Source organism: Poecilia reticulata, chromosome 9 (genome assembly GCF_904066995.2).
Source record: "Poecilia reticulata chromosome 9, P_reticulata-male-v2, whole genome shotgun sequence".
NCBI lineage: Eukaryota > Metazoa > Chordata > Actinopteri > Cyprinodontiformes > Poeciliidae > Poecilia > Poecilia reticulata.
The window spans coordinates 4891190-4899203 of NC_088838.1; positions in this window are offsets into that span (position 1 = coordinate 4891190).

An 8014-nucleotide genomic window follows, 5' to 3' on the forward strand; every position below is an offset into this window, starting at 1 on the left:
TTAGCTCTGATGTCGGGCACGGCCTGGAGCCTGATCCGTCCAGGCGGTCCTCCGGGAAGTTCGGGCGTGGGCCTCCTGGCCCGTAGCGTCCCGAAGGGGAAATCCCGGGGAGGGATCGACGAGGGGAGATCACGCACACACACACAGGGAGTGGCGTCTGACCGGGAACACCGGCAGCGTCGGGAAATCACACAGGAGGGAGGTGATCCACAGCGGGGAGACAGACTTACACGAATGCGGGGGCAGCTGGTTTCCGGGAAACAACTAGAAGACGGCGGGAGAATCTGGCGAGGGAGACAACAAGGGTTAGACGAGAGTAATCACAGAAGGCCTCTTTCTGGAACGCTGGTTACCGTGGTAGGCAAACACTCAGGCGGTGAGACGGAGTGTAGCTGCTGCTTATATCGCAGGTCCACGCCCTCTAAACCAGCTGCAGGTGTGTGTCCGGGTTGAACCAGGACACTTCTCAGGGGTGGAGCATGGGTGACATCTGCTGGATGTCTTGAGAAGTGGTGGTTCCAGGGACAGGTGGAAATAAAACTAAGGAAAACAAACTAAGAAACTAGGAAAAGGGGAGGACAAACAGACCCTGACAGTACCCCCCCCTCAACGGACGCCACCTGGCGGCCGAACAGAGGACGGGGTCTGGGAGTCCCTAAAGTCTCTAATAAGGGAGGGGTCTAAAATGAATGATCCCGGAACCCAGGAACGTTCCTCAGGACCATAACCCTCCCAGTCGACAAGGAACTGGTGACCCCGACCTCGTCGCCGAGTGGCGACAATCCGGCGGACGGAGAAGGCCGGATGGCCATCGATGACCCGGGCGGGTGGAGGGGGTTCGGCCGGAGGGCAAAGTTCACTGGAGAGCACTGGCTTAATTTGGGAAACGTGGAAGGTTGGGTGGACACGCAGAGACGGGGGAAGGCGGAGGCGTACAGCTGAGGGGCTAATGACTGCCAGCACTTCAAAGGGGCCAATGAACCTTGGAGACAACTTTCTAGACATAGACTTGAGGGGAATGTTGTGTGTGGACAACCATACCTTTTGTCCCACTATATAAGCAGGTGCAGGGGTTCTACGACGGTCAGCCAGGCGTTTATTGGTAGCGGAGGTGTTGTTGAGGGCAGTGATAGTGTCCTTCCAAATCTTATGGCTTCGTCGGATGTGGTGTTGTACCGACGTGATCGAGAGGTTCTCCTCGTCAGAGGGGAGGAGTGGTGGTTGGTAACCCAGGACCACTTCAAACGGAGAGAGACCTGTGGCTGCAGAAATGTGGCTGTTATGTGCATACTCGACCCATGGGAGGTATTGGGCCCAATCGTTGGGGTTCGTGGAGGTCAGGCATCGCAGAGTCGTCTCTAGCTCTTGGTTCATACGTTCTGTCTGGCCATTGGTTTGTGGATGGTAGCCAGAAGTGAGGGATACCTTAGCCCCCAGAGCCGAGCAGAACTGACGCCAGACCTGTGATATGAACTGGGGGCCGCGATCCGAGAGGATTTCCTGCGGGATGCCATGTAGTTTAAAGACATGTTTAATTAATAACAGGGCAGTCTGGGCAGCCGTGGGCAGCTTACGTAGGGGAACAAGGTGACATGCCTTGGAGAAACGGTCGACGATGGTGAGGATGGTGGTCATACCTTTACTGGTTGGGAGTCCGGTAACGAAATCTATGGCCACGTGGGACCAAGGGCGCTTAGGTATGGGTAGTGGTTGTAGGAGTCCTGCGGGGGGTTGATTGGATGACTTGTTCCGGGCACAGATTGGGCAGGCTGAAACAAACTCCTTGACATCCTTGTGTACGGAGGCCCACCAAAACCGTCTGTTTATTAGCCCAATCGTGCGGCTAACGCCGGGGTGACCTGAGAACTTAGAATTGTGTATCCACTGGAGAAAACGGGATCGGACAGAGGACGGAACATACACCTTACCCGGTGGGCAGGACTCTGGGGCTGGTTCTGTTTGCTGAGCTTGATGGACGATGTCTTCGATCTCCCAGGTGACCATTCCCACGGTGCAACTGGGAGGCAGGATGGGAGCTGGGACCACCTCAGCGTCATCTGGGGAATAGACTCGAGATAGAGCATCGGGTTTAACATTCCTTGAACCTGGGCGAAATGTGATAGATAGGTTAAATCGAGAAAAGAACAGAGACCAACGAGACTGGCGGGGATTGGATTTCTTGGCTGCTTGCAAGCATGTCAGGTTCTTGTGATCGGTCCAGACCAGTACGGGGTGTTCGGCGCCCTCCAGCCAGTGGCGCCACTCCTCCAAGGCGAGTTTAATCGCGAGAAGCTCTCTGTCGCCCACGTCATAATTCCTCTCAGCTGGTGAGAGTCTACGGGAAAAGAAGGCGCATGGATGGAGCTTATGGTCGTGGGTAGACATCTGGGAAAGAACCGCGCCGACCCCGGTGTCGGAGGCGTCAACTTCCAGAATGAATTGCTTCTTGGGGTCAGGCTGGACCAGAATGGGAGCGTGTGCAAACCGGGACTTGAGCTCCTCGAAGGCGGCCTCCGCTTGAGGGGTCCAGACGTATTCTCTCTTGCTGGAAGTGAGAGCGGTGAGGGGTGAAGCAGTCTGACTGTAATTGCGTATGAACCTCCTGTAGAAGTTTGCAAACCCCAAAAAGCGCTGTAGTTGTTTGCGGTTTTCGGGTTTAGGCCAGTCGAGTACTGCCTTGATCTTGTCCTCGGATGCTCTAACCTGTCCCCTTTCGAGGATGTACCCTAGGAAGGTTACTGAAGGGCGGTGAAACTCACACTTTTCCGCTTTTACATACAGCTTATTCTCCAGAAGGCGTTGGAGAACCAGACGGACATGTTGTTTGTGCTCCGCGAGGGATTTGGAATATATCAGGATATCATCCAGGTAGACGAACACAAAGACATTGATGAGATCCCTCAGGACGTCGTTCACCAGGGCCTGGAAGAAAGCAGGTGCGTTAGACAACCCAAACGGCATGACCAAATATTCATAGTGGCCCATGGGGGTTTTAAACGCCGTCTTCCACTCATCACCCTCCCTTATGCGAAGGAGGTGGTAAGCGTTCCTGAGATCTAGTTTTGTGAATATGGTTGCTTCTTGGACGGGCTCAAAGGCTGAGGATAATAATGGCAACGGGTACTTATTCTTGATGGTGATCTGGTTGAGTCCACGGTAGTCAATACAGGGCCGGAGAGAGCCATCCTTTTTCCCCACGAAGAAGAACCCTGCTCCGAGGGGAGAGGATGAGGTGCGGATAATCCCTGCAGCTAGAGACTTGTTTATGTACTCCTCCATGGTTTGCCTTTCTGCTCTAGAAATGTTATATAGCTTACTGTTGGGTAATGGGGCGCCAGGCAGTAGATCGATGGCACAGTCATACGGTCTGTGGGGTGGCAGAGACAGGGCTTTGTCCTTACTGAAAACAGGAGCTAGATCATGGTACTCACGGGGAATGGAGGAGACGTCAGATGGGTCGATCTCAGCTGGCTCTGTAGGCGTAGTGACGACTGGAAAGGCGGAATGAAGGCAGGTACTGTGACACTTTGTGGACCACGACTCAATCTTGGTCTCGGCCCAGTCTATGTGCGGGTTGTGCTTGTATAACCAGTCGAAACCAAGGATGATGGAGGCACTGGCGGCAGGAAACACGAGGAAAGTAATCTCTTCTGTGTGATTACCTGAAGTGAGTAGACGCACTGGCTTGGTTTGATGGGTGATCTGTGGCAGGTTCCCTCCGTCGAGGGCTGATACCCGGAGAGGAACTGGAAGCGGCTCGATTTCAATAGACAGTTGCTCGACGATGTCTGAATTAATGAGGTTCTGTTCACACCCTGAGTCAATAAGGGCTGATAAAGAATATGGTTCGTTAATGATTATGGAGACAGGGATGATTAAGCGAGATCTTACTGCTGTAGTCTCCGGCAGTCTCCCCGTCCTTACTGCCGGACCTGCGGGTTTAAACGTATTGGACAGTTAGCGATTACATGATTGGGTTCACCACAGTAAAGGCAAAGCCGGGAGCGCATCCTCCTCTGCCGCTCCTCTGGGGTTAGCTTAGCGTGTCCCAGTTGCATGGGTTCTGGTCCTGTAGATGAGGGAAAGGTGGGTGGAGGTTGGACAGTCGACTGGTTACTGACCTGTGCGGAGCACGGAAGGGCGGTGCGGCGGGATCGCTCACTCATCCTTGACCGAATCCGGTTGTCTAATCTTATGGCCAAGTTAATAAATTCATCCAGAGACTCTGGTTCATCTAGAGTAGCCAGTTGGTCCTTTATCTGCTCATTTAACCCATGAAAGAATGCGCTTTTAAGCGCAGCAGGGTTCCAGCCTGAAGCAGCGGCCAAGATTCTAAAATCGATGGCAAAGTCTGACACAGTCTTCTGGCCTTGCTTCAATCCGTGTAGTTCACGGGAGGCTGAAGTCTTCTCAGCCTCTTGACAAAACACCTGCTGTAACTCCTTCAAAAACTCGGGGAAGGTACACCCATAGTTAGAGGCTGAAGAAAACCGGGCTTCGGCCCACTCTAGGGCTCGGCCCGTCAACAGGGATAACACGTAGGAAATCTTAGCACTGTCATGCAAAAAACTCTGCGGTGAATGATTAAAGATGATATTGCATTGGAGAATAAACCCCTTGACCTTCCGGACGTCACCTGAAAATTTCTCTGGCGCTGAGGGTCGGACGTCCGAAAACATGGAGCGGGCTGGTGGATCCGGAGCCACTGTCGGGGAAGGTTGAGAGCTGGGAGCCTGCTGAACTGAATTCCGTAGGAAAGTGGTTAATTCTGTTAGTTTATCGTTAGTCTCGGCTTGACGACTAGCTAACTCCCGTAATGCGGAGTCATGTGACTGGACTAGCGCGTGTTGTTCGGACAGCGCCCGTCTGATAGCGTCTGCTGAGGTTCCGAACTGGCCTGAGTGTTCTGTCATGTCGGTTTTAAGGTTGCGAACCCACATGCAAGAACACAGTCAGACAGAGCGAGTCAGAAACAATAATGTTTATTGAAGGATCAGGGAGCTGGTGGCGAAGCCGAATCGGCGGACCGGTTCTTCTACTGCCAACGGGAAAAAGCAGGGTTAGCGAGAACTCAGCGGAGTTTCTCCAGGAAATGACTGAGGTGAGCTTACTTGGCGTGGAGGTATTAGGGGCGAAGCGGAGCGCGAGCCGAGTGTCCGTTGACGAGCGATGCTTAGCTCTGATGTCGGGCACGGCCTGGAGCCTGATCCGTCCAGGCGGTCCTCCGGGAAGTTCGGGCGTGGGCCTCCTGGCCCGTAGCGTCCCGAAGGGGAAATCCCGGGGAGGGATCGACGAGGGGAGATCACGCACACACACACAGGGAGTGGCGTCTGACCGGGAACACCGGCAGCGTCGGGAAATCACACAGGAGGGAGGTGATCCACAGCGGGGAGACAGACTTACACGAATGCGGGGGCAGCTGGTTTCCGGGAAACAACTAGAAGACGGCGGGAGAATCTGGCGAGGGAGACAACAAGGGTTAGACGAGAGTAATCACAGAAGGCCTCTTTCTGGAACGCTGGTTACCGTGGTAGGCAAACACTCAGGCGGTGAGACGGAGTGTAGCTGCTGCTTATATCGCAGGTCCACGCCCTCTAAACCAGCTGCAGGTGTGTGTCCGGGTTGAACCAGGACACTTCTCAGGGGTGGAGCATGGGTGACATCTGCTGGATGTCTTGAGAAGTGGTGGTTCCAGGGACAGGTGGAAATAAAACTAAGGAAAACAAACTAAGAAACTAGGAAAAGGGGAGGACAAACAGACCCTGACAAATAAACCATAATGTTGGCAGATTGAACTCAGAATACCCAATGAAAGTTGTAAATTTGTAATTATTTGACTTTTGTTTCATAATCAAACTGTGTTAAAATAGCAAAAATGACACAAACAGCATTTCAGATGGATGTAATTGTTAAAACTCAACAAATACAATGAAAGACAAACCGCCATGTGATTTTTATGTTGTAGTCTTGTGCTCCATAGGTCATAACCCTGGTGGGGTGAACTAAAGAAGAGTGGGGCTCACAATACAGAATTTTCAGCACTAAAATCTAAATAGATATGAAAACTCCTTTCAAGAAAACCATTTAACGTATAACAGACGTTTTTTCTCTTGTCGACTCTCCCCAAGAGTCACTCCAAAGGAAATGGAAATGTTGAAAAACTATACAGCTACACCAAGGAACATCGGAGTGCAAACACAAAAATTTGAGAGAGCATTGAGAATAACTTTAGCAGAAGAGATTAAATTCTGCTTTCTAATTAAAAACGTACAGTAAAATTCCCCCCACACACACACATAAATGGGTGTCTGGGAAATCAAATAGTTTTTTTTTTTTTTTGGTTCTTGCATTCTTACGGAAGCGCATTGCTATCACGCAGGAAAAAAAAAATTCGAGCGCTATCACGTTATAACGTGATACGTATCTTGTTAAAACGTGATACATATCACGTTATAACGTGATACTATCTTGTTAAAACGTGATACATATCTTGTTAAAACGTGATATGTATCTTGTTAAAACGTGATAAGTATCTTGTTAAAACGTGATAAGTATCTTGTTAAAACGTGATAGTTATCTTGTTAAAACGTGATACGTATCTTGTTAAAACGTGATACATATCTTGTTAAAACGTGATATGTATCTTGTTAAAACGTGATAAGTATCTTGTTAAAACGTGATATGTATCTTGTTAAAACGTGATAAGTATCTTGTTAAAACGTGATATGTATCTTGTTAAAACGTGTTACGTATCTTGTTAAAACGTGATATGTATCTTGTTAAAACGTGATATTTATCTTGTTAAAACGTGATACGTATCTTGTTAAAACGTGATACGTATCTTGTTAAAACGTGATATGTATCTTGTTAAAACGTGATATTTATCTTGTTAAAACGTGATACGTATCTTGTTAAAACGTGATAGTTATCTTGTTAAAACGTGATACGTATCTTGTTAAAACGTGATAATTCTATGTCCAGGAAGTGGCGGTATTATGCTAGGCTGGTACAGTGGCTGACATGAATTGGTCAGGTTTCCCTTCATGTTTGGTCTACACGGATATGGATGCTGTGGTTAAAACCATTAATAGCTACTCTGAGCAGGATCCTACACAGAACGGGGCTGCACAGAAGGAAACGTCAGTTTGGTTCTCTAGCTGTGGCGGCGTTCCTGACTGTCTGGATCGAAGCTGAAGTTGGCTTCCGTTTGTAGCTTCTGATTCGGGAAATGGCTTAAGAGCGATTAGAACGGAGGCTCAGATGTATTTGCTGAACATTTTCTGTAAAACATTTTTATTGAACAGTACAATAGGTGCATAACGGCAACGGCTGTTCGTAACCAAGCAACCAAAATAAACAGAAGGCTAGATAGTGGCAAAAGACAAAAAATTAGATCCTGTTAAGCATACTTCAAAATAAAAGACTTCCTCTCTCTTCCCTTTTGTGCAAATCACAAACCTAGTTTGTGATTTGTGAAACCTTTATCTGAATTGTGAAACTTCAAACATGAGAGATTTAAAAACCTTTTTGTATCTGGAATGCATTATGGAAATTTGAGAAAACTGTAAATATGGAGATTTAGCGCCACTGTCTGCCACAAATAATGCAACAATACATCAACGTACTTCCTTTGACATGATTCCCAATAGACATGGTCTTGTAGTTTATTAACTTCATATCTAAGGCGCAATTTAAAAGTAGTTCAAGCCATATAGCCGTGTAAAATAATTTTCTGTATTAATGTTTCTTTGCTTAATTTCTAACAGAAAGTCGTGACTGTTTTGAGGCAATCTGATTGGCTGATGTAGGTTTAAGATTTCTGCTATACTGCCCCCTATGGGTTTGGCATGTTTCAAACAACGTCAGGGGCAGATTTTTTTCAGAATTGTGTGGATGAAAACTTTACTGAAACCAATCTATGGTTGGACACTTGGATACATTAGATGAGGGAGAATGAATATGATGCTACAACGGAGAGGAAAAACAGCTGTGATAACATCACCAGTCAGTCAAA